This window comes from Aquarana catesbeiana, linkage group LG11, assembly GCF_042186555.1.
Source record: "Aquarana catesbeiana isolate 2022-GZ linkage group LG11, ASM4218655v1, whole genome shotgun sequence".
Classification (NCBI taxonomy): Eukaryota; Metazoa; Chordata; class Amphibia; order Anura; family Ranidae; genus Aquarana; species Aquarana catesbeiana.
The window spans coordinates 82,419,295-82,446,187 of NC_133334.1; the positions used below are offsets into that span (position 1 = coordinate 82,419,295).

A 26,893-nucleotide genomic window follows, 5' to 3' on the forward strand; every position below is an offset into this window, starting at 1 on the left:
ACTAACCTTCTATGAGGAGGTGAGTTGCCAGCTAGATAAAGGAAGGCCCGTAGACGTGGTGTATCTGGATTTTGCAAAAGCATTTGACACAGTTCCCCATAAATGTTTACTGTACAAAATAAGGTCCGTTGGCATGGACCATAGGGTGAGTACATGGATTGAAAACATTGTAGTAAACATTCTTCGTTCGCCCACTAATACAATGTTTTTGGCAGATGCAGGTTAACTACATTTGTTCATGCCTATTTGGATTAAAAGAAGTTTAGGACATTGTTGTCTAGATGGGTTTGTAACTAGAATGAAATGCAAACTTGATTCAGTGTAAGGAGAGGACACTCAGCAGCTGTTTACACATCTGAACGCAGGAGCACCAGTGTGGGACACCAGAACAAATGTTTTAGGGTGTCCCACACAGGTGATCCAGTGGATAGGGGTGTCTCCATGTGTGAAACTTTACCCAAAAAGGTAAGTATTCCAGCTTGGAGAAAGGGAAAAAATCATGTATTTAGCTTGGAACTCTGCCAAAACAGACAATTGTACGACACTTCAAGCAATGTTTCATATTCCTATTTCTTGCCTCAAATATCTGTGTGCTAAGTATAAATATTTTTTATTCACATAGGGGAAAAAGGAATCGGGACATCAGAGGACACCAGGGACCCACAACCTCCTAAAGAAGGGAAATTCACCACACCACAACCTCAGGATGTGGAGGAAGGAGAGGTTTATGAAGTGGACGAAATAGTGACCACAACAGGTGAGTGTCTGAGACCACAGCTCCAGGAAATAGATGTATGCCTGCATATTTATAATACATAGTGTGTTTTTTTTTATTTTAGGTGATGTGGATGTTGTGGAAGAAGAATCTCATTTCACAAGTGCAAGTGCACACGTCCTCATCGGGGAGATCATGGTGTGCAATCGGGATTTACAGATCAAGAAAGACATCAATGATGTTGAAAAAAGACTCATAAACATCATTGATGTATTAGGCAGAATATAAAACACACCAAAATTTTTTACTTTTTTTATTTTTATTAGATCTTTTCTAAAAAATGTTGAAAGCCAAATTTTGAAGATGCACACAGTGTGTCAACATGTGCTATCTGCCATCACGAGATATCAAGGTACGCGTTTTGTGGGTGCAACCCCTTCATCGCAACTCAAGTAGCTGAGAGGAAGGGTTTGTACCCCTGAAACACGTCCATTGATCCCCATGATGGGAGCTAGCACATGTTGACCTTAGGCATGAGATCAGGAGTGAAATCCCCATTTTGACTCCCAATTTGTGTGCATCTTCAAAATTTGTCTTTCACAGGGGTGACATCACCCCATCTGATGAAGGCAATATCAACACAGTTTAGACATACTAATGTCTGATTCTGCGTTAAATTTATGTAACTATGTATGTCCTTCTGATCATTTGGAATTATTGCAGATATCTGCTGAACATGAAAACCCCCTATATGCTATATACATCAAACCCAGTTGATCAATTTACTTATCTCTGATTATACTTTTTCATGCCAGGTGTTCAATGGTTACATTCAACGATCTCTGCAGTTTTTTTTTTTGGCTAAAATAATATTCCGCTTTTTGATGAGACTGGAGTTCTTTCTACATTAAACAAATGGAAAGTAAGTCAAGATGATAATGCACATAATGCTGTGGAAACTTATAACCCAATACAGAGAGAATACACAAGCCCGTCACAGAGACGCCAACCTGACCCACTCCACCCAAGAGACATCCATCTGTTCCCATTCTTACAACTGACATTTTTATGCAATAAACTTTGACTTTAAGAACATTAAATTAGACTAGTCTAAGTTTATTCATGTAAGAATGTTATTATAATATCTAGGAGCAGAAATACTTCCTGCATATGAAATGGGTTAGAATGTTGTTACAGAAATCATGAACAAGTTACAAATAGTGATATTTTTTCCCCAGGCAGACTAATGAATTATATCAATGACGAACTTCCAGGCCACCTACGTACTCAGTTATAGGGAAACTAAAATGGTTTGTAATAAACTTTTATTTCATTTGATTTAAAACAGAAATGTAATCTATTTACAGCATCTGATGTGTACCTACCTGAAAAAGGACGTTATCAGCTTAGCCCGAAACTGTTGAGAAATGGAATACTATTGATTTATTTTTGTATCTTTTTATAACTTTCGTTTTCTAAATACATTTTAAGCGCAGCAATTCTCTTCGATCTACATAGCCATGATGCAGTTGGGGCCTAAATGGCCTAATAACCTTCCTAGATTCCTCTCAAAATAAAAAGACGGAGGGGGTAAATGGGGTAAGATAACAGAAATACTGTGGTGAATTGTTATAGTCATGAGTTAAATCATAAGGAATCTTGTTAATCCATGATTGAAATGATAGTAAGAGTTGATGGCTTGACGCGTTTCGTGGCCTTATAGCCGCTCATCAGGAGCAGAAACCATGGAATATATCTAGGAATAGAGAACATGCATGTCTCAAAAATTATGATTTTGGAAAATAAAAATAAAAACTAAAAGATAGGGGCAAAAAATAAAAATTATACATAGAAAAGATTCTAAAAGGTTGTAAAAATAGAGTAGTATATTCTGGGTTCAATAACCCCCTCTTGCATCTAACTCACATCTGCATCCGCGCATCGGCGGTGCGGTATCGAAGATTGCAAATCCACCGCAAAGCATCACCTCCGTGTGCTGTAGTAGCTTTCAAGGGCGACGACAACCGGCACAGACAAAATCCAAGGCGGGTGGGTGTGGGTGGATGACCCTGATGTAGGGTATGAGTGGCGACCCCGAAAAGGGACCTATGTGAAGAAAATGATCTATGATATATATATATATATATATATATATATATATATATATATATATATATATATATCTGGGTGGCCCCGCCCCTCTGACGCCCCAGAAAAGCCATAGGATGTCCCCGTGCGTCAGAGGGGGGTGGGGTCACCAGGGAATGTCACGGTGTGACCCCGCCCTCAGTTATAAAAGAACTGTCAAAGCAAAGACATGTCATACAGCGGGAGCCTCCCATGGAGGCGGGTCACTGGCGTTTTTTTCTTTTTCGGTCCATCGGCGGAGCAAGAGAAGAAGAAGAAGACTTTGTGGGACATTTTTATTTTGTATTTTTTCATAAAGAACTTGTCCCAAGCTGTTTCTCGTCATTTTTACCATTTTGACACTTTTTTTGTGAAATGGTAGGGGTACACCGTTACCATTTCACACAGGGGGGGGGAGGCCGGGATCTGGGGTTCCCCTTGTTAAAGGGGGCTTCCAGATTCCGAAAAGCCCCCCACCCGCAGACCCCCACAACCACCGGGCAAGGGTTGTGGGGATGAGGCCCTTGTCCCCATCAACATGGCTACACCAAAGCACCCTCCCCATGTTGAGGCATGTGGCCTGGTACGGTTCAGGGGGGGGGCCGTCTCTCGTCCTTCCCTCTTTTCCTGTGGCCTGACAGGTTGCATGCTCAGATAAGGGTCTGGTATGGATTTTTGGGGGGACCCCCACACCTTTTTTTTTTAATTTTGGCACAGGGTTCTCCTTAAAATCCATACCAGACCTGAAGGGACTGGTAATGGACTGGGGGGATAACATGCCGTTTTTTTTCAATGACTTCTTTTATCTGTATTGCTATGACCGAGAATTCATTATAGCCGCGAGTAGTTTTAAATGACTTTTTTTCCTTTAGAAATGTCATTTTGCTCTAGGACTGTTGTAAACACGAGAAACATGCGCCACTTTACAGGCATACTATAGACACCCCCCCAAGTACGAAATTTAAAGGAATATTTCAGTTTTATTGTTTCACTTTAAGCATTATTAAAATCACTGCTCCTGAAAAAAGGTCAGTTTTTAAAACTTTTTTTGCATTGATACATGTCCCCTGGGGCAGGACCCAGGTCCCCAAACACTTTTTATGACAATAACTTGCATATAAGCCTTTAAAATGAGCACTTTTGATTATTCATGTTTGTGTCCCATAGACTTTAACGGTGTTTGCATGTTCAAACAAATTTTTTGCCTGCTCGCAAGTTCTGCTGCAAACCGAACCGGGGGGTTTCGGCTCATCCCTACTAAGCACGATTGACCCACAGTCGTAAGGCAGGTAGGTCCACCTTGTCCGGTAAGAAGTATCTAACCACAACCCTCTATCAGATGAATGTCCATCCTGCTTTGTACATGTCATGCAGTTGAAAAATTACTTTTTGTCTACACCGTTTTATCATTCACTACAGAGGATTATATCACAGCTATTTGATTGGACACTTTCCATGAAGTTTATTCATATTTCTTTGTATATAGTGTCTGGACTTTATTAAGTTTTCAGTATCACACACCTCATTGTGTTTTTTACACTTAAGAGGTTTTGAACACTATCACTTTGTGTTTTAGTATTTTTTACACACTTTTCTCCCTGGTTCACCATATCTGTGGTTTTCCTCCTTCTTGGCACATTTAGTGCTACACTTTTTTGTATTTTATGTATTTAGACTTTGTTTGTTTTAGTGTGAGCAGCTTTTTATATTTTATTCATTTTCACTTAGTGGTTTAGCGCAGCAATTTCCATAACTTTCTGTTATCTTACCCCATTTCCCCCCTTCCTCTTTTTATTTTGAGAGGAATTTAGGAAGGTCATTAGGCCATATAGGCCCCAACTGCATCATGGCTATGTATATATATATGTATCAGCTGCCATTTGTGTTTGTATTATATATGAATGTCTATTGGACTGTGGATCAATATGTAACTTATGTTGAATGTAATCTAAAGTTTGTTTCAGAGGTTTCATGCCCAAAAATGTCATAAGAGATCATACAATATAAATAAACATAACCTTCTAGTCACTAGACTTCCTCATTTGCTGCTGTGTGCTTCATATAAAGTCCCACTTTTCGCTCTCATCCTTCACATATATATCCACTTGCCGCAAAATCACTTACCTGTACTTCATTCTGCTTCAGGTGGTTGTATCGGGGTGATGCCTGCAGTTGCCGTTTCTTAGAGCTGATGGTCAGACGGTCAGCTTTCTTGTAATAACAACCAAGGTGGCTAAGCAGCCGCTTGATTGTTACTACAAGCAGTGGCAGGGAACATCCCACCCCTCCCACCGCTCTGCCCGGGCTCTCCTGTCCCACCGGGAGGTCCAAGCGACCAGCCAGCACGTCCACCAGCTGGCCGGAGAGCCGAACAATTCCGCAATCAGCTTTGATCAGGTCTCGGATCTAGCAACGTCACTTCTGTTTTACTGGAGCCTTAAAGGTGCCAGATTAAAAAAAAAAAAAAACAGTATTCAAAACAGCCAGACTTGGCGTTTTGAATGCTTTTAAGTGCAGAGGATGAATTTTGGGTCTTATAGACCCTAGATTCTTCCAAAGAAGTACCTGACACATGACTATTGCATGGGATGTTAGCATTCCTTGTGACAGCAATAAAAGTGATAACAAAAAAGTAATTTAGAGGGACAATGTAAAAATAAAAATAAATAAATAAAGAAGAAATATAAATTAAAGCGCCCCATCCCTCTGTGCTGGTGTGTAGAAGCGAACGCATACATAAGCTGTGTGTAAACAGTAAAAATGTAAACAGTGTTGAAACCACACATGTAAGGTATCTCTGCGATCATTAGAGTGAGAGCAATAATTCTAGCACTAGACCTCCTCTGTAACTCTAAACTGGTAACCGTTAACTTTTTTTAAAGCTTCAGCTATGGAGATTTTTTAAGTACCGTAGTTTGTCGCCATTTAACGAATGTGCAATTTTAAAGCATGTTAGGTATCTATTTACTCGGCATAACATCATCTTTCACATTATACAAAAAAATTGGGCTAACTTTACTGTTTTTTTTTTTTTTCATAAAACTGTATTTTTTCCACAAAAAAATGTGTTTGAAAGACCGCTTCGCAAATACAGTGTGACATAAAATATTGCAATGACCGCCATTTTATTCTCTAGAGTCTCTGCTAAAAAAAATATATATATATAATGTTTGGGGGTTCTAAGTAATTTTCTAGCAAAAGATACTGGTTTTAACTTGTAAGCAACAAGTGTCAGAAAAAGGCTTATGCCGCGTACACACGAGCGGACTTTCTATCCTACTTGGTCCGGCACACTTTCCGACGGACTTTGTCCGCCAGGTGCGCCGGACTTTAAAACGGACGGACTTGCCCACACACGCCGGGACTTTCCGGCGGGCTAAGTCCGCCCGTCTTTCCGACGGACTTTCGCCGGAGTTCCGGCGGACTTTCAGAATGAACGGACTTGCCCACACACGGACAAGTCCGTTCATTTTGAACGTGACTCAGGTGCGACGGGACTAGAAAAGGATGTCAATCTTGCCGCTTTTATCGGCGAGATTGACACCTTACTAGCCCCGTCGCGGGGCATACCAGGCCCTTAGGTCTGGTATGGATTATAAAGGGGAACCCCGCTACGCCGAAAAAACGGCGTGGGGTCCCCCTAAAATCCATACCAGACCCCGATCCGAGCACGCAGCCTGGCCGGTCAGGAAAGGGGGTGGGGACGAGCGAGCGCCCCCCCCCTCCTGAACCGTACCAGGCCGCATGCCCTCAACATGGGGGTGGGTGCTTTGGGGGAGGGGGGCGCCCTGCGCCCCCCTCCCCCAAAGCACCTTGTCCCCATGTTGATGAGGACAAGGGCCTCTTCCCGACAACCCTGGCCGTTGGTTGTCGGGGTCTGCGGGCGGGGGCTTATCGGAATCTGGGAGCCCCCTTTAATAAGGGGGCCCCCAGATCCCGGCCCCCCACCCTATGTAAATGAGTATGGGGTACATGGTACCCCTACCCATTTACCTAAGAAAAAAGTGTAAGTAATAAAACACACTACACAGGTTTTTAAAATATTTTATTAAACAGCTCCGGGGGGGGGGATCTTCCTCCGGCTTCGGGGGTCTTCTTCCGGCTTCGGGGGTCCCTCCGCTTCATCTTCTCCCGGCGTCCGGTTGGTTCTTCTCCGCTCTCTTCTCCCGGTGTTCCTGTTCTTCGGCCGGCTCCTCTGCTGTCTTCAAGTAGCTCTCTTGCCAGCAGAGGTCCGGACTTCTGGGCTTCTGGGCTTCTGGGCTTCTCTTCCCCAGATGTTGACACGACGCTCTCTCCTGCTGGACTGCTCTCCGAGGGCTGCGTTGTGACTTATATAGGTGGAGACCCCGCCCCCTTTTGATGTCACAGTCCCTGGGCATGCTGGGACTGTGACATTTTAGGGGGCGTGGTCAACATCACCCAGTGACCACGCCCCCTAAAACGTCACAGTCCCAGCATGCCCAGGGACTGTGACATCAAAAGGGGGCGGGGTCTCCGCCTATATAAGTCACAACGCAGCCCTCGGAGAGCAGTCCAGCCGGAGAGAGCGTCGTGTCAACATCTGGAGAAGAGAAGAGAAGAAGCCCAGAAGCCCAGAAGTCCGGACCTCTGCTGGCAAGAGAGCTACCTGAAGACAGCAGAGGAGCCGGCCGAAGAACTGGAACACCGGGAGAAGAACCAACCGGACGCCGGGAGAAGATGAAGCGGAGGGACCCCCGAAGCCGGAAGAAGACCCCCGAAGCCGGAGGAAGATCCCCCCCGGAGCTGTTTAATAAAATATTTTAAAAACCTGTGTAGTGTGTTTTATTACTTACACTTTTTTCCTAGGTAAATGGGTAGGGGTACCATGTACCCCATACTCATTTACATAGGGTAGGGGGCCAGGATCTGGGGGCCCCCTTATTAAAGGGGGCTCCCAGATTCCGATAAGCCCCCGCCCGCAGACCCCGACAACCAACGGCCAGGGTTGTCGGGAAGAGGCCCTTGTCCTCATCAACATGGGGACAAGGTGCTTTGGGGGGGGGGGGGCGCAGGGCGCCCCCCTCCCCCAAAGCACCCACCCCCATGTTGAGGGCATGCGGCCTGGTACGGTTCAGGAGGGGGGGGGGGCGCTCGCTCGTCCCCACCCCCTTTCCTGACCGGCCAGGCTGCGTGCTCGGATCGGGGTCTGGTATGGATTTTAGGGGGGACCCCACGCCGTTTTTTTCGGCGTAGGGGCTTCCCTTTATAATCCATACCAGGCCTAAGGGCCTGGTATGCCCCGCGCTCGCCGCAATAGGAAAATGTGTTTTTCCTATTGCAGCGAGCGTGAGATGCAATACCCTGCCCTCGTGTTGTATCTGGTCCGTCGGACCAGCCTACACACGAGCGGGCTTTCCGTCGGACCAGCACACACACGAGCGGACTTTCCGCCCGAAACTGAGTCCGGCGGAAAGATTTAGAACTTTCTTCAAATCTAGGTCCGGCGGGCTTTTGGGAAAAAGTCCGCCGGAAAAGTCCGCCGGTGCCTACACACGGGCGGATTGTCCGGCACACTCTGGTCCGCCGGACCAAGTATGCCGGAAAGTCCGACCGTGTGTACGCGGCATTAGTCTTTACGTGGATATACAGTATCTCACAAAAGTGAGTACACCCCTCACATTTTTGTAAATATTTTATTACATCTTTTCATGTGACAACACCGAAGAAATTACACTGTCAGGTCACCTGAGGCCAGGTGACAGATGCACCCGTTGGGGTCAGAAGTGCACCGCTAAGGTAATGGACCGTACACTTGACTGCTGCGGATGGAACTCTAGGTGGTTCAGGAAGGCAGGTCCACTGGAGCACCTACAGCATAAGATTCCCCAGGGCACGGAGTCCAAGAGACAGCAAGTGTTCACCAGAGCCTCTAGTGGTGAGGATGGACTACACTGCAACTGGCTCGAGGTCGTGGCCCCCAGGGTCTCCCTGCTCACGCTCACGGTAGGCTACAGGAGGATGGAGAGGAAGCAGCTGCCCCGGAAAACAAGGGTTAGTAACGAGATAAGCCAAAGGTCGGGGTGACTAGCAGACAAGGATTAACAGAGAACATGCCAAAGGACAAGGTCACAAACAGGCAATGATAGTCGAGAACACGCCAATAGTCGAAGATAGTCGAAAACATGCCAAGATCGGTAACAGAGACAAACGTAGAGCACACGGCAAGCAGGAAACAGGAAACCAAACACACAATATTGCACGGCAAAGCAGGCTTGGAGAACACAGTGTTAAATAGTGGTTCCTGTTGAGGCTAGGGTTGAGCCACACTGAGGGAAGATTACTTACCATACAGGTGTGAGAGTACCAGCCCTAAGGCTGATACACAGACCAGGTAAGAGACAGACAGGTCATGAAAGTATTACTGCAAGGTCATGACAGACACTTTGCTACAATTTAAAGTAGTGAGTGTACAGCTTGTATAACAGTGTAAATTTGCTGTCCCCTCAAAATAGCTCAACACACAGCCATTAATGTCTAAAACACTGGCAACAAAAGTGAGTCCAAATTGGGCCCAATTAGCCATTTCCCATCCACAGTGTCATGTGACTCGTTAGTGTTACAAGGTCTCAGATGTGAATGGGGAGCAGGTGAGTTAAATTTTGTATTATTGCTCTCACTCTCTCATACTGGTCACAAGAAGTTCAACATGGCACCTCATGGCAAAGAACTCTCTGAGGATCTGAAAAAAATTATTTGCTGCTCTACATAAAGATGGCCTAGGCTATAAGAAGATTGGCAACACCCTGAAACTGAGCTGCAGCATGGTTGCCAAGACCATACAGCAGTTTAACAGGACAGGTACCACTCAGAACAGGCCTCGCCATGGTCGACCAAAGAAGTTGAGTGCATGTGCTCAGTGTCATATGCAGAGGTTGTCTTTGGGAAATAGACGTATGAATGCTGCCAGCATTGTTGCAGAGGTTGAAGGGGTGGGGGGTCAGCCTGTCAGTGCTCAGACCATACGCTGCACACTGCATCAAATTGGTCTGCATGGCTGTCGTCCCTGAAGGAAGTCTCTTCTAAAGATGATGCACAAGGAAGCCTGCAAACAGTTTGCTGAAGACAAGCAGACTAAGGACATGGATTACTGGACCCATGTCCTGTGGTCTGACGAGACCAAGATAAACTTATTTGGTTCAGATGGTGTCAAGAGTGTGTCACGGCAACCAGATGAGGAGTACAAAGATAAGTATGTCTTGCCTACAGTCAAGCATGGTGGTGGGAGTGTCATGGTCTGGGGCTGCATGAGTCCTGCCAGCACTGGGGAGCTACAGTTCATTGAGGGAACCATGAATGCCAACATGTACTGTGACATGCTGAAGCAGAGCATGATCCCCTCCCTTCGGAGACTGGGCTGCAGGGCAGTATTCCAACATGATAACGACCCCAAACACACTTTCTAGGCAACCACTGCCTTGCTAAAGAAGCTGAGAGTAAAGTTTATGGACTGGCCAAGCATGTCTCTAGACCTAAACCCTATTGAGCATCTGTGGGGCATCTTTAAATGGAAGGTGGAAAAGCACAAGGTCTCTAACATCCACCAGCACCGTGATGTCGTCATGGAGGAGTGGAAGAGGACTCCAGTGGCAACCTTTGACGCTCTGGTGAACTCAGTGCCCAAGAGGGTTAAGGCAGTGCTGGAAAATAATGGTGGTCTCACAAAATATTGACACTTTGGGCCCAATTTGAACATTTTCACTTAGGGGTGTACTCACTTTTGTTGCCAACGGTTTAAACAATAATGGCTGTGTGTTGAGTTATTTTGAGGGGACAGCAAGTTTACACTGTTATACAAGCTGTACATTCACTACTTTACATTGAAGCAAAGTGTCATTTCTTTAGTGTTGTCACATAAAAAGATATAATAAAATATTTACAAAAATATGAGGGGTGTACTCACTTTTGTGAGATACTGTATATATACACACACATATATATATATTTATTTATTTTAAGTTTGCCAAGCTCTACCTGCCCACTTTACAACCCAAAGCTGTCTCCAGTTTCCTCCTCTGTTCATTGAGGATGGTCCTCCTGGGGTAGAATGACAGTCAGTGTCATTCTACCCATTTCCTGTGAGCCCAGCCTATCACTGACACAGCAGCCTGGGATCACGGTACTCCAGGGCTAAGTGGCGCACACATGAGTAGCGCTTAGTCCAGGAGGAAGGCCCCACTGCCACCGAGAAAAAAAAGAGGGACCCGCCACCCAACCAGCAGAAGACCTAACTAAGGGGAGGGGAGCTTCAGAGAGAATGCAGCCAAAATGGCAAACGCCTAGAGCTGGAGTTCCACTTAAGTTTATATTTACTTAAATCTACTGATTTAAATCCAGTTGTATAAAATCCCTATTTTACAATTAAATCTTAAATACAGGGTGCACTGAAAAAACAGGATCTTCTAAACAGCATAGCTTTTTTCTAAACAGAAAACATGGCAGAAGCTTTCAGCCTGCTTCTCTGTAATTGAATGTTTGTATGAAGAGGGAACAAGTTAGTCCTCTGGCGTATTCGGCTATGTGTGTAATTTGAGCTTGAGATATACAGCTTTTATATTACAATAACACCTCACATTTTCTAAGTAGTCTGCCTATATTAGAACAGAATAGAACATAATCTTGCACTTTGGCGGCATCTACTCGGCTATTAGGGTTGCAGAGAACAAAAAGGACTAGGCAGACAATCACATCCTGCCCCATCTTACTAAAGACTAAAAAATGGTACCCATGTTCTTCAAGACTAAAAATACAGTTAAGTCCAATACTTACCTTAGCTCCTTCTTCTTCATCGCTAGGCATGACAATATCATCCTTCTGGAAAGATTCCTGGGGGATGTAGAAAAATCAAAATCTCTTTTTCAGAGAATTCCAGTCTATTGCAAGAGCATCATCTCACAACATTTTGGCTGCTCTGTATTCCCTTTTTCTAGTCAGAATGGCATTGATGCCATCTTCACCTAGCTGCCATAAGATGGGACAAGGTAAGTATAAAATCTCTTTCCTTAAAGTGTTACTAAACCAACTACAGTAGTAAAACAGTCTGTATATGCAGTAAAGAATGCTTGTCACTGTGGAACCTAGGGGGTTAATCCTCTGCATTGGGTAAAAAGGCTGTTTGATCCTGTGTGTACAGATCCTCCCCTCCTTCCATTGACCCCTAATCATTTTCTGATAATACAGAGACTTTGCAGTCAGGCTGCACATGCTCAGTTTGGTGTGTATTGCTAGAGAGGATTTTCTTTTTCCTTGGGAGGATGCATGTGATCAGCACAGGGCCAATCAGCACTGTCCAGACAGAGGGTCAGGGGTCTTACAGTCTCATAGGACAAACAGATGAGAATGAAAACTCCTCCTAAAGCTTTAACCAGTGCTTGGCTGGACAATGATAGAAGTCACAAGACTGCTATATACTGCTGATGAGAAAAGGTATTCAGCAGTGTATATTTACTAAAATAATTGCATTTCCATGTTCTGTGTACTATGGGAGGCCAGATATAGTGAATGCAGAGTCCTGGGTTTAGTAATACTTTATGTAGCACCCTACTTGCTAGACTGCTAGGTTTTTGGTGAGGGAAATTTAGTTTGATAGTTACATAGTTGGTGAAGTTGAAAAAAGACACCAGTCCATCCAGTTCAACCTATGATGTGTATGTTTGTGTTTATGTCAATACATCATATACCCCTGTATGTTGTGGTCATTGAGGTGCACAACCAATCATTTTTTTGAAACTCTCGACGCTCCCTGCTGATACTACTGCTTGTGGAAGAGAATTCCACATCCTTACCGCTCTGACAGTAAAGAACCCTCTACGCAGTTTAACGTTAAACTGCTTCTCTTCTAACTTTAGTGAATGACCACATTTTTTTTAAAATTCCCTTTCACTAAATCATTTTTTCCCTATGGTAGGGTCGCCAGTACGGTATTTGTACATCAATATCATATCCCCTTTCAAGTGTCTCCTCTTCAGAAAGAATAAGTTCAATGCTTGTAGTCTTTCCCCAATAGCTGAGGTCCTCTATTCCTTTAGTTAGCTTTGTTGCCCTTCTCTGGAGTCTCTCCAGTTCCAGCACATCTTTTGCTCATTTTGTTCAGTCAGCTCTTCAATGTAAAGTAAAAATGATCTGGGCGGATGTATAGCCAATCGATCTCCTCTGCAGTGAATGAAGCTGGAAGCAATGAAGAGTTTGTCATATCAAGTCTCATAGCTGTCATTCCCTGGTTGTTACAGCCAGGAAAGCAGCTAACCAAGCACAATCTGTGCTTGGTTAGCTGCTTTGGAGGGCAAGGATGACAATAGACCGCCAATGTCTTCATTACCGGAACCAGTACCTGTCAACTGCCCTATGCTATCACAGGAGGTTTGTTAATTACCTTGTGATAGCAATAAAGTACAAAAAAAAAGAGAGAGAGAGTAAAAAAAATGTAATAAAATGTATTAGAAAAAACAAAATAAAAGTAAACATAAGCCCTGTTGCCCTGCACATACTGACAAATGTATGCACAGGGTTCACATGTGTATATAAACCATGATTACATCACACATGTGAAGTATCATCGCAAACATGAATGAGAGCAATTATTCTAGTGCAATAACTCGCGATTTACCCTAAACTGATAAGCAATAAAAGCTTTTAAAGGATCACCTATGGAAATTTTTGGATACAATCATTTTTCATATATTCACGGCTGGATGCACTTTTAAGACTTGACATGTTTGGTATCTATTTACTCAAAGCAACCCCATCTTTTATATTTTACCAAAAAAAATGGTTTAAAAAAAATGCGTTTTTGCTTTAAAATTAATTTTATTATATTTTTTCCTGAAAATATGCGTTTGATAAACAGTTGCGCAAATAGTGTGCAACATAAAAAATTGCAGCTCATATCTTTTTATTCTACAGGGCTTTCAGAAAATATTATTATTATTATACAGGGTTTATGTAGAACCAACCGTTTGTGCAGCACTTTCTAATATGTAATTTTCTGAGGCTTTAAATTAAATTTAAATCCAAAAATGCACATTGTTCTAGAGGCAAAATGGTTAAATAAGATCGGGCAAAGATTGTAAAATCAAATTGCATTGTGTGTGGTAACTAGGGTTGTACTGATACCGATACTGGTATCGGTATCGGTGCCGATACTAAGCATTTGCATGAGTATCTGTACTAGTGCAAATGCTCTGATACCTGAAACCAATACTTTCAGGCTCGGTTCTTTCAGCTGACAGTGGGATTCCCCCACTGACAGCTGAAATGTAAAAAAAAAAAAGGCCTGCAATTATTGGTTGTTGGGCCGCAGCATCCTTAACAACAGATGACTCATTCAGCTGTCAGTGGGGGTCCCCTGTTGACAGTTGAAGTGTAAACTAAGTCCCGAGAAGTGGAGCTGTCAAGAAAAATTAAAAAAAGCTGGGCAATGCTTATCAACAACATTGCTCAGCCTCTGAAACAGAAAGATAAAAAGAAACATTATTTCTTTTTGTATCTTTCTGTTTATTCATCTACAGCAAGGGTAGGCAACCTTTTAAAGCGGGGGTCCACCTATCTATCGTTTTTTTTTTTTTTTAGTTCATTCACAAACTTTTCTTCTCAGCATTACATACTCACATATTGTGTGTAATATGTCCGCCTGTGTCAGATTTAGTCGGAAAGAATTAAAATGATAAAGTGATTTCGCGCTTCAAATCTATCACATTCAAAATTACATGTGTATACATCTGTATAAATAAATAATATCTTACAGGCATAAAATAGTAGTGCAAAAACAGTAAAGTGCTCCGTATAGGGAAGTGATCATCCAAAGTGCTGATGTGCTTAAATAAATCAAAAGTTTATAAAGTGCTTCTTCACTGGGACCATATAGTGGAGGGAAGAGGTGATGGTGATGTTGAAAATTGAAGGGATCCGGTGGAACCGGGCTCTCTAGACTCTCACCTTAAATAAGGTAAATAAAGGCATCAATCAGGCTCTTAATTAGATGTTGTATGGTGCCGTTCAGGTGGGGACCTCTCTGGTGGTGCAGCGGTATTCTCAATATAGAGCACCTAACAGATGGAAAAAACAGGGGGGGGGAGGGGGGAAGAGGGGGATTGCCCACCTGGGCTCCACCGCTCGGGAGGAATAAAAAGGAAGGGGAGAGAAAGAGACCTCCAATGGTGTAGTATATTGAGTAGGAATGTTGTTTATTCAAAATAAGAAATGGACTCTTACATTTAAAAAGGTTAAAAACAGCATGAAAGCATAAACAAGCTGAGGAGCGGCGTCTGAGGCGCCTCCTTACTGACTTCCGGTTTCGTCTGCTCTCTGCCACGCCCTACGCGTTACGTCACCGCTCGTGACTTCAACTTGTCCCCAGTTGAAGTCACGAGCGGTGACGTAACGCGTAGGGCGTGGCAGAGAGCAGACGAAACCGGAAGTCAGTAAGGAGGCGCCTCAGACGCCGCTCCTCAGCTTGTTTATGCTTTCATGCTGTTTTTAACCTTTTTAAATGTAAGAGTCCATTTCTTATTTTGAATAAACAACATTCCTACTCAATATACTACACCATTGGAGGTCTCTTTCTCTCCCCTTCCTTTTTATTCCTCCCGAGCGGTGGAGCCCAGGTGGGCAATCCCCCTCTTCCCCCCTCCCCCCCCCTGTTTTTTCCATCTGTTAGGTGCTCTATATTGAGAATACCGCTGCACCACCAGAGAGGTCCCCACCTGAACGGCACCATACAACATCTAATTAAGAGCCTGATTGATGCCTTTATTTACCTTATTTAAGGTGAGAGTCTAGAGAGCCCGGTTCCACCGGATCCCTTCAATTTTCAACATCACCATCACCTCTTCCCTCCACTATATGGTCCCAGTGAAGAAGCACTTTATAAACTTTTGATTTATTTAAGCACATCAGCACTTTGGATGATCGCTTCCCTATACGGAGCACTTTACTGTTTTTGCACTACTATTTTATGCCTGTAAGATATTATTTATTTATACAGATGTATACACATGTAATTTTGAATGTGATAGATTTGAAGCGCGAAATCACTTTATCATTTTAATTTTGCTGAGTGTAAGTGAACACTTCAGATTTTGCTGCAGTCCACAGAGACATCATCACTATTCATATGTTTTTCACCATTTGTATTATTTTCTATTTCAAGTCATCTTATATTGATTTAGTACGGTACTCATTTTAGCGCGAGGGACTACACCACATATTTAGTCGGAAAGAATAACTTATATTATTCACTGCAGGCGGTTTCCATCTTCATTGTGGGCATTTGAAGCCCACAAGCATTTATTTCCTGGATGTGGTGAATGCTGTGCTCCCAGCATTCACCGCTCGTTCCCGCACATGCTCAGTGGCATCCTGGGAAGCCTGAGACTAGCTCCCAGGAGTCTGGGAGAGGCTAGAAACATGCCTACTCCCACGGGAGGAGAACCAGGAAGTGCAAAGAAGAATAGAAAAATAAAAGGTAATTACGGCGATTTAAATTTTTTTAAACGGCATGTCAGCATCTAGGCAAGGAAGAGAATACATACAGATATTGTTCAAAATTTGGGTGGAACCCAGCTTTAAGTACAGTGTACCGAAAAATGTTTTTAAAGAAATTTGGCTTGCCGATTTTATAACAAAAAAATGTCAACTTCACACTCTCAATCGCAAAAAGGATTTTTTATAAAGTAAATGCTCTAAACTACTTGAGTAATAGTGACAAATTAACATCCTGCACTCTCACGATCAGATCAGCGCCCCAATTCATGCACCTTCACACCTCAGATCACTTTCCCCCCTGGAAATCTGCCCCACCACTGTAACACCCTGCACATCTGCCCCACCACTGTACTCCCCTGCACATCGGCCCCACCACTGTACCTCCCTGCTCATCTGTCCCACCAATGTTCCCCCTTTCTCATCTGCCCCACCACTGTACCTCCCTGCACATCTGTCCCACCAATGTTCCCCCTTTCTCATCTGCCCCACCACTGTACCTCCCTGCTCATCTGTCCCACCAATGTTCCCCCTTTCTCATCTGCCCCACCACTGTACCTCCCTGCACATCTGCCCCACCACTGTACCTCCCTGCACATCTGCCCCACCACTGTACCTCCTGCACATCTGTACCACCTCTGTCCCCCCTGTTCTGCCCCACCACTGTAACCCCCTGCTCATGTGTTCCACTGATGTACCTCCTTTCTCCTCTGCATCCGTCTGCACATCTGCCCCACTTTTGTACCCCCCCTGCTCCTCTGCCCCACCGCTGTAACCCCCTGCTCATCTGTCCCACCAATGTGCCTCCTTTCTCATCTGCCCCACCACTGTACCCTCCTGTACATCTGCCCCACCTCTGTACCCCCTGCTCTTCTGCCCAACCACTGTAACCCCCTGCTCATGTGTTCCACCAATGTACCTCCTTTGATATCTGCCCCACCGCTGTACCCCCTGCTCTTCTGTCCAACCGCTGAACCCCCTTCTCATCTCCCTCAACACTGAATCCCCCCTGCTCATCTTTCCCACCACTGTAACCCCCTTCTCATCTGCTCCATCACTGTACCCCCTGCTTTTCTGTCCCACCACTGAAACCCCTTCTCATCCCTCTCACCACTGTACCTCCTGTACATCTGCCCCACCACTGTACCCCCTTGCTCTTCTGTCCCACCACTGTAACCCCCCTGCTCGTCTGCCCCATCAATGTACCCCTTTTCTCATCTACCCCACCACTGTACCTCCCTGCACATCTGCTCCACCGCCGTATCCTCGTGCTCTTCTGTCTCTTTACTGAATCACCTTCTCATCTGTCCTAACACTGAACCCATCTGCTCATCTGCCCCACCACTGTAACCCGCTATCTCATCTGCCCCACCAATGTACCTCCTGCACATCTGTCTCACCACTGTAACCCCCTGCTCTTCTGTCCCACCAATATACCTCCTTTCACATCTGCCCCACTGCTCTACCCCCTGCTTTTCTGTCCCACAAATGAACCCCTCTCATCTGCCCCAACACTGAACCCCCCTGCTTTTCTGTCCCACCACTGAACCCCCTTATCATCTGCCCCCACAACGGAACCCTCATGCTCTTCTGTCCCACCACTGTAAGCCCCTTCTCATCTCTTCCACTACTGTACCTCCCTGCACATCAGCCCCACCGCTGTACCCTCCTGCTCATCTGTCCCACCTCTGAACCCCTCCTGCTCAATTTCCCCACCGCAGTACCCTCCTGCTCATCTGCTCCACTGCTGTACCCTCTTCTCATCTATGATATGCGTTATATGCAGAGTGGTGAAAGGAAGCAGAGATGAGACACATTTACCTGTCCTGGCACACTCATCCTGCTGATCCACCTCTCGCATCCAGCCCACATGCTTGTATGTGAGGTATGTGATGTATGTGATGTATGTGATGTCACATACAAGCATCTGGAATGGATGCACAATGATGAGCTCAGTTCAGGGACATTTTCTGAAAGCAGTGAGCCTTTGTGCAGGATCATAAATTGGGCCCCAGCAGCTGAGAAAGTGCGGCACTCTGCAACACAGGAAAAGTTGGGTGTGATTTTCATTGCGCTGAACACTGGCTCTGACTTAAAGGGACACAGTGTGCCGCGTTTCAGCAGTAAATTACACAAAGGTCCAGGAATAATTTCAACAACGTTCCCAGAAGCTTAACAGTATTTCCACAAGCTGTCACCTGATTGTGGTTTTCTCAATCACAGTGAAATCCCTTCTTTCTGAGATTTGTAGTGGCAACCAAGCAAGTCATCTTCCTCCAGATGGTGGACGGGGCTAGCAGGACTGTGCTCCGTCCTGGCCCCTCCCCTACGCGTGTTCGACACAGGGTCACGTGTCTTCATCAGGGGGCACATCACCCTGATGAAGACACGTGACCCGGTGTGGAACACGCGTAGGGGAGGGGCCAGGATGGAGCACGGAGCCTTTCACTCGACTGAGATGCGATGCACAGCTTATCCCTCCTGACAGGCAAACTTTGAGGCAAACTTTGGAGACTGTTATCAGATTGGTGCACTCACGCACCTTGCAAATGTGAGTACCCTAATGTGGGGAGTTTTTATTCCAATAAACATTTATAAACGATATCACACTATCCAGTTTTTCTTTTCCTTTGTTCCTAACTGTGGAGCTGCTGCTGAAAACTGTGTATCTGGATTCCATCACTGAGCCGTGGGATGGCTCATAAGCGTGTTTAGATTCAGTCTCACAGCTGAGTCGCACGCTCTGAGGTGAGCGGCTGTCCCCGGGGGGTCACTGGATGGCACTTGAGCATGGAATTCTGAGCACTAAGCACTAAGATTAATGCACGCACGTTGGATTTTTTATGAACTGTTTTTATGTATTTTATGTGCATTTCTTTCATAAATTGGACTTTAATAACCACGTATCACATCTTGGATTTGATATTCACACTCATTGTGTGGCACTTTGATGTATTTTTTGCACTTATCACTGTGATATTATTTATATATTTTTTACACGGTAAATTTCAGATTATATAAATAATTTTTCATTCATTATATATACAGTTAGTAGTTTAATCATCGCTACTCTTATTCTAATGGTATACATCTAGTATATTATTTACACATTACACCTTATAATCACTTAAAAAAAAAAAAAAAAAATATATATATATATATATATAGATATATATATATATCTATATATATATATATCTATATATATATATATATAGATATATATATATATCCTTTGTGCCTTGCTGTGGCTGGATAAGCCGCTTATGCGGTATTTTCAGTATACCTCATATGCATTAATGATCTCCAGATTGACATTTTCACCTTAGCGCAGCGTATCTTTTGTATATATTGTATTGCACGGCATATGAAACTTGTTTTGCGCGGGCAGCTAGGTGATTTCCACATTGAGGCAATATACCATTGTGGCTCGCAAAATCCCCTTTAACCTATACAGATCAAAGTTGCACCCAACAATAATGCCCCGTACACACGGTCGGATTTTCCGATGGAAAATGTCTGATCGGAGCGTGTTGTCGGAAATTCCGACCATGTGTGGGCTCCATCGGACATTTTCCATCGGATTTTCCGACACACAAAGTTGGAGAGCAGGAGATAAAATTTTCCGACAACAAAATCCGTTGTCGGAAATTCCGATCGTGTGTACACAAATCCGACGGACAAAGTGCCACGCATGCTCAGAATAAATAAAAAGATGAAAGCTATTGGCCACTGCCCCGTTTATAGTCCCGACGTACGTGTTTTACGTCACCGCGTTTAGAACGATCGGATTTTCCGACAACTTTGTGTGACCGTGTGTATGCAAGACAAGTTTGAGCCAACATCCGTCGGAAAAAATCCTAGGATTTTGTTGTCGGAATGTCCGAACAAAGTCCGACCGTGTGTACGGGGCATTACAAGTCAAAGCATTTTAAAAAAAACACATTTTTATTCACATGCATAATTAAAATGATATTAAAATTGCATAGAATATATAAATAAAATGATGAGTAGTTGTATAATAGCATATATGCATATAGATATAGCAGCAAAAGGCAGCAATTACTTATCCATTATATGTTTGACACCTTGACACTGAGCTGCAGGAATGAAGTCGTGCGAGTTCAGCTGAACTCGCACTGCTTCATTCCCACAGCTCAATGTCAAGGTTTTCACTCCCCATGTCAGTCCCGATTTCGGCCGCAATTTCAGAAACATCTGTGCAGGTTTCTGCACAGATGTCAATGTAAATTGCAGCCCGAAATTGCAAAAAGTAGTACAGAAACTACTTTTTGAAACCGGTGCGGCGCCACAAATGCAGTGTCGCACTGATTAGGACGGTGCCATTGCCGTCAATTGCCGCAGATTTGACATGTGATTTGATATGTCAAATCGCATGTCAAATCGTACCAATGTGAACCAGGGCTAAAGCTAGCTTTCTTGTGCCTGAGTCCATGTGAGTATAAATCATGTATCCAAAAAAATTTGCACATTTGTGTTTCTAGGATAATAAAAAATAAAATAAATTAAAATACTCCAAATTATAAAGTAAATAAATGAGAATAGAACATTTCCAACTGCCAGCAATCAGATTATGAGAAATTTTTGACATTTTTTTTGTTAGTTTTTTTTCTTTGCAACAGGTTTTTACAATTACCTCTGCACCACATTTGCCAAAAGACTTGTTCTAATATGTGTTAATCATTTGCCAGTGGTGGCTATAGTACATAGATTTTATCATAGCAAATCACTTATGTGAGTGGCAACTCAGATCAAAAGGCATATCTGCAAGATGTCATGGATCTCTAATGCTAGATGTATACTTTAGTACATAGAACTTCAGACAACCTCTGTCTGTTTTTTTATTGCTGTATTTGTCCCCAGGAAGTGTTTTTTCATTTCCTGTCCCAAAGACATATTATTATTATTATACAGGATTTATATAGCGCCAACAGTTTATGCAGCGCTCTACAGTTTAAAGGGGGACAGTACGATTACAATACAGTTCAATCCAGAAGGAATAGGGAAGTCCTGCTCATGAAGGTTATAATCTAGAGGGAGAGGGAGGTGGTACAAAAGGTAATAGCTGCATGGAATGATCTGATGGAGGCGACTCGGGTACAATTCTTAGGTGGAGGCGGGGTAGGCCTCCCTCAATAACTGAGTTTTCAAGGATAGCCTAAGGTGGACAGGGTAGGAGCTGACTGGACATACTGGGGCAGGGAGTTCCAGAGGATGGGAAAAGCTCTGGAGAAGTCCTGGAGACGAGCATGGGAGGAGGTAACAAGGCAGCTAGAGAGCACAGGAGGTCTTGGAAGGAGCGGAGAGGACGATTTGGGTGATATCTGCAGATGAGGTTGGTGATAGCTGGGAGCAATGTTGTGAATGGTTTTGTACACCGTGGTTAGCATTTTGAATTTTATTTGATGGGATAGGGGAAGCCAGTGAAGAGATTGGCAGAGAGGGGCAGCAGTCATGGATCAGTTAGTAAGGTCTATAAGCCTGGCAGCAGCATTCATGATAGACTGAAAGGGGGGGGGGGGGGTAGCCTGTATAAAGGTAGGCCAGTGAGGAGGGAACTGCAGTAGTCAAGGTGAGAACTAACCAGGGAGTGAATAAGTTGCTTTGTGGTGTCATTAGTCACGAAGGGGCAAAATCTGGAAATGTTGTGGAGGTTTAGGTGGCAAGATTTAGCCAGTGATTGGATGTGGGGGCTCAAGGAGAGGTCAGAGTCTAGGAGTACACCCAGCACCCCAGCGTGTGTGGACTCGGGACGAATGGTTGTACCATTGATCTCAATAGTAAAGGCATAGGGAGAAGATCGGGGAGGAGGAAATATTACAAGCTCAGTTTTAGAAAGATTGAGTTTGAGGAAGTTGTGTGACATCCATACTGATATGTTGCTCAGTAAGTTTGTGATACATGAGGGGGTTCAGGGAGTGAGTTGAGTAGTCGAGAGATAGATCTGGGTGTTGTCAGTATAGAGGTGTTATTGGAAGCCGTGGGAGGTAATCAACTAGCCTGGGGAAGAGGTATAGACAGAAAATAGGAGGCGCCCAAGGACGGAGCCTTGGGGTACCCCAAAAGAAAGCGGAAGAGGAGTGGAGGAGGTGCTGTATGTGACACAGGAAATGCACTGAGATAGGTAGGAGGAGAACCAGAAAAGTGCAGAGTCACGGAAGCAGAGGAAGTGGAGTGTACTGAGAAGTAGTGGGTGGTCAACTGTGTCAAAGGCAGCAGAAAGATCCAAGAGTATGAGTATGGAGTACCGGTCAATTGGTTTTAGCAGTTAGTAGGTCATTGGTGAGTTTTAGTAGTTCAGTTTCAGTGAAATGATGTGGGTGGAAGCCAGACTGCAGGGGATCAAGAAGGTTGTTGTCAGTGAGGTAGCAACTCATACGGTTGTGGACAAGGCGTTCAAGAAGCTTGGAGGCAAATGGGAGCAGGGAGATGGGTCTTAAGTTATTCAAACAGGTGGGGTCCAGTGAGGGTTTTTCAAGTATGGGGTAACCAGTGCATGTGTGAGCAAGGAGGAAAAGTTGCTGGAGGAGAGGGAGAGCTTGAAGATATGGGTTAGAGAGTTTAGGATAGAGCAGAAAGGTGGTCACAGTAATTGTGAGGGGACAGGAGACAGGTGTTGAGGTGAGCTGTGGAAAGGAGTTTGGCAATTTCCTCAGTGGTAACAGGGCTAAAGGAGAAAAGAATTCAATGTGGTGTTGGACCTGGTGTGTTAGTTGGGGGAGGAAGCTGGCCGCTGGATATCTCATCACGAATTGTGTTGATTTTGTTTTTGAATTGATTGGCAATCTCCTGGGCAGAAAACAAGTTGGTGGGGGGGAGGCAATGGGGGGGGGGGGGGGTTGAAGTAAGGAATTAAGGGTAGAAAGAAAAAGGCGCTGCTTTTGTATTTTAGTAAAGGGTAAATAGTATCACTGTATTTTGGTAGCACAGAAGCAACAGACTCCAATTTGTTGCAAAATGCATGCAAATTTTGCTGATGTCAGGAATTACCGAGTATAAGGCCGGGTTCACACTGGTACGACACATACGTACCACTTTGGATCCGACTTTGTCCTGCGACTTGAAGTCCGACATGCGTCCGACTTCAATAAACAGGGATCTGACTTTGATCCCCGACAATACCAGGCACTATGTCTGGTATGAATCTTTAGGGGGAACTCCACGTACAATGAAAAAAAAAATTGCATGAATACCCCTTCCAAGAGCATACCAGGCCCTTCTGTCTGGTATGGATTTTCAGGGGAACCCCCATGCCGAAAAAACGGCTTTGGGGTTCCCCAAAATCCATACCACACCCTTATTCAAGCACACAGCCCAGCAGGTCAGGAAAGTGGGTGGGGACGAGCGAGTGCCCCCCCTCCTCCTGAACTGTACCAGACCGCATGCCTTCAACATGGGGGGGTGGGTGCTTTGGGGCAGGTCCCAAATGTCAGGGCTGGTCCCAGCCCTTCCTTCTCTGAGCTAGCCGCTCAGCTGTCGGCTAATTGCCAGCTCCCATCTCTCTCCACAGTTACTCAGCTGTTGTTGATATCATGCTCGTCAGTCCTGCATACTTAAGCCATCCAGTCCAGAGGAGCTCTGCCTTCGCCTTGGTCAACATCACAAGAAACATCTCCCGCATTCCTGTTGAAAGACTGGCTTTACTGACATCCCTTCTGGCTCCAGATCCTGCTAGCTGTTACACTACTTTGATCCCTTACTTCTGGTTTGGCTGACTATCCGTTCCGGTTACTGAACTTTGGCTATGTTTTGACTACGTTTGTTCTTTTTACTTTTATTATTAAACAAGTGTTATTTAACTGTACTTCTGTCTCGGTCTGATTTCATGGTTTCTAACACCAAAGCACCTTGTCTCCATGTTGATGAGGACAAGGGCCTCTTCCCGACAACCCTGGCCGTTGGTTGTCGGGGTCTGCGGGCAGGGGGCTTATCGGAACCTGGAAGCCCCCTTTAACAAGGGTGCCCCAGATCCCGGCCCCCCACCCTATGTGAATGAGTATGAGGTACATTGTATCCCTACCCATTCACCTAAAAAAAATGTCAAAAATAAAACACATTACACAGGTTTTTAAAGTAATTTATCAAGGCATCTCCGTCATCTTTTCTGATCTCTTCTCCCCTCTCTGGCTCTTCTGCCTCCTCCACTGACGTCTTCTGCCTCTGCTGGTTCTTCTCCCCTCTCCAGGTCTTCTCCCCTCTCTGGGTCTTCTCTGCTCTCCGCTGATGTCTTCTAGTCCTCTCCGGATCTTCTCCCTCTGTCCGCTGTCTTCTCCCTCTGCTCTTCTTTCGATGTTGACTTGATACTCTCTCCCGCCCTAATGCTGGGTGCGCGGTGAGCCACTACTTATAATGGCATGGGGCGGGGTCACCAGAGGCCCCTTATGATATCAGCTCCCATCATGCCCCTAGGCGGTGATGTCATAAGGGCGGGGCCTCTGGATGACATCACCCGGTGACCCCGCCCCATGCCAATATAAGTAGCCTCATCAACACAGGGCTTTGGGGTGGGGGGGCCCTTCCCCAGAGCACCCACCCCCCACATGTTGAGGGCATGCAGTCTGGTATGGTTCAGGAGGGGGGTGCACCCCCTTTCCTGACCTGCTGGGCTGTGTGACCTGACGGCAATCCGACTTTGATCCGACTTCAGTGATATTCAATGGGCTGAAGTAGGATAAAAGACGGCTCCCATAGGGAAACACACGTTATGCGTCATGAGCTCCCAATGTTGGAGCGTTTGTTGTACCAGTGTGAACCCGGCCTTAATTGTTGACTTGAAGAATACTCTGGTGTATATAATTCCTCAACAATTACAGGACTGCGTGTAATCAAAAGGCTGATTAAGACACAACAACTTTATCTAATAAACTAAAGGGAACAAGAAATGGGACAAACAGGATTGTCCATCCATTGTTGGATTTCCTTTCGGAGTGTTTTTTTTTTTTTATTAAAGTGGAGGGCCACCCTAAAAAAAATTACATGAAAACGTTCCTAAAAATTTTGAGAAAAAAAAAAAAAAATTTTCAACTTACCAGAAATGGCTGTTGCTAGGCAGATTGTCCTAATCCTAATTGCGGTGATCTTCAGTCTTCTTCTCCTCGCGTTGTCTTCTGGGGAATGGGGCGCGGTGTGTTCTGGGAACAGTGTGTGTCCCACAACACAGCGCGCCCCATTCACAAAGTGCTGCGCGACTCGCGCATGCGCAGTAGGAAGCGGGGAGTGAAGCCGCAAGGCTCCACTGCCTGTTTCCCTTAGTTGGAATGGTGGCGCCGGGACCTGAGAGCCGAGGGACGGGTCGGCCTCGGACGGCTGACATCGCGGGCACCCTGGACAGGTAAGTGTGCTTATTAAAAGTCAGCAGCTACAGTGTTTGTAGCTTCTGACTTTAAAAATGTTTTTTTTCAGCTGGCCCACCAATTTATTAAGCAGTTTTTATAAAGAAACACCTAAAGTGACCTCAGGCTCCTGTTACTTTCATCATGTCCTTGGCAGCATTTAAGTCAGAAAAAAAAAAAACAAAACTACGGGACACAAGCCATTTAATCATTTTGCAACTGGGTGTAAAAGGTTAGTCCAAGCTAGAAAGAGTTAACAGTTAGTTCCAAACTTCTTCCTTCATTCTGCAGCTGTGAGTAGATATTTGAAATATTTGAATCAACTTCCAGATTAAGAAAAAAAAAAATCAAGGGAAAATATTCAGAATAGCAAGTGTTTTCCAAAAGCTTCAGACAAAGGGCTATGTTTAGCTGGCAGTGGGAAACTACTTTGGGGTTAGATTTTTGGGCAGATTATGTAATGAACGCATCATTGTTATATTCTAATAATATTGTTTATTAAAGAGGTTGTAAAGCTTTTTTTTGTATTAAAATAAAAAAGATGTTATACTTACGTACTCTGTGCAATGGTATTGCACAGAGCTTTGGCTTACCTCCTTTTCTGGAGTCCTCTGCCAGCACTCTCAGCTCCTCCTCTTCTCCGAACGCCCCCTCAGCAAGCCTGCTGCCGCCCCATGGTACGTCATATGATGTCCACCCAGAGCGGGGAATGTCTCACCCGGCCATCATTTTACTATAGGCCCGCTGGCTGGGCTTCCATCTTCACCTGGATTTTACTACCCCTTTAAGGGCCAACTACAGGCAGGTTTTCCATGCATTATTCATTGGTTACATTTATTTGCCTATTTCCTCAAGCTTCCTCTAGAATTGATACTTTGTGTCTCTTGTTACAAACGTATGTATTTCCTTTGCTCCTCAGCACCATTTAGTGGCCATACAGTAAAGCAGTATTTACTACTGCTCACAGAGAACATTCGTTTAGAAGAGAAAATAGCCAAAAGAACATTCATGTTTGCCCAATTCACACAGCACAAATATAGAAGAAAGGCTATGCACATTTTTTTTTATAAATAGACCCCTTGAAGTCTGAAAAATGTCTTCTATCTTAGCAGTGACTCTGTCCTACTTATTTAGTCACTAATAGTAAGCTTCTTACGTGATAGGTGGTATCATTTCTGGATGTCTTCCCCCCATCCTGACA

General features: G+C 44.6%; 1 long non-coding RNA gene across 1 annotated transcript in view; it reads right to left on the minus strand.

Annotated features, from left to right (window-relative positions):
• The window catches only part of LOC141112133 (uncharacterized), a 186,354-nt gene extending 171,793 nt beyond the window's left edge, over nt 1–14,561 (minus strand). The window contains exon 1 of the long non-coding RNA XR_012236528.1: nt 14,402–14,561. This is a non-coding gene — a long non-coding RNA (uncharacterized lncRNA). The remainder of the gene's footprint in view (nt 1–14,401) is intronic.
• Nucleotides 14,562–26,893: the final 12,332 nt, after the last annotated feature.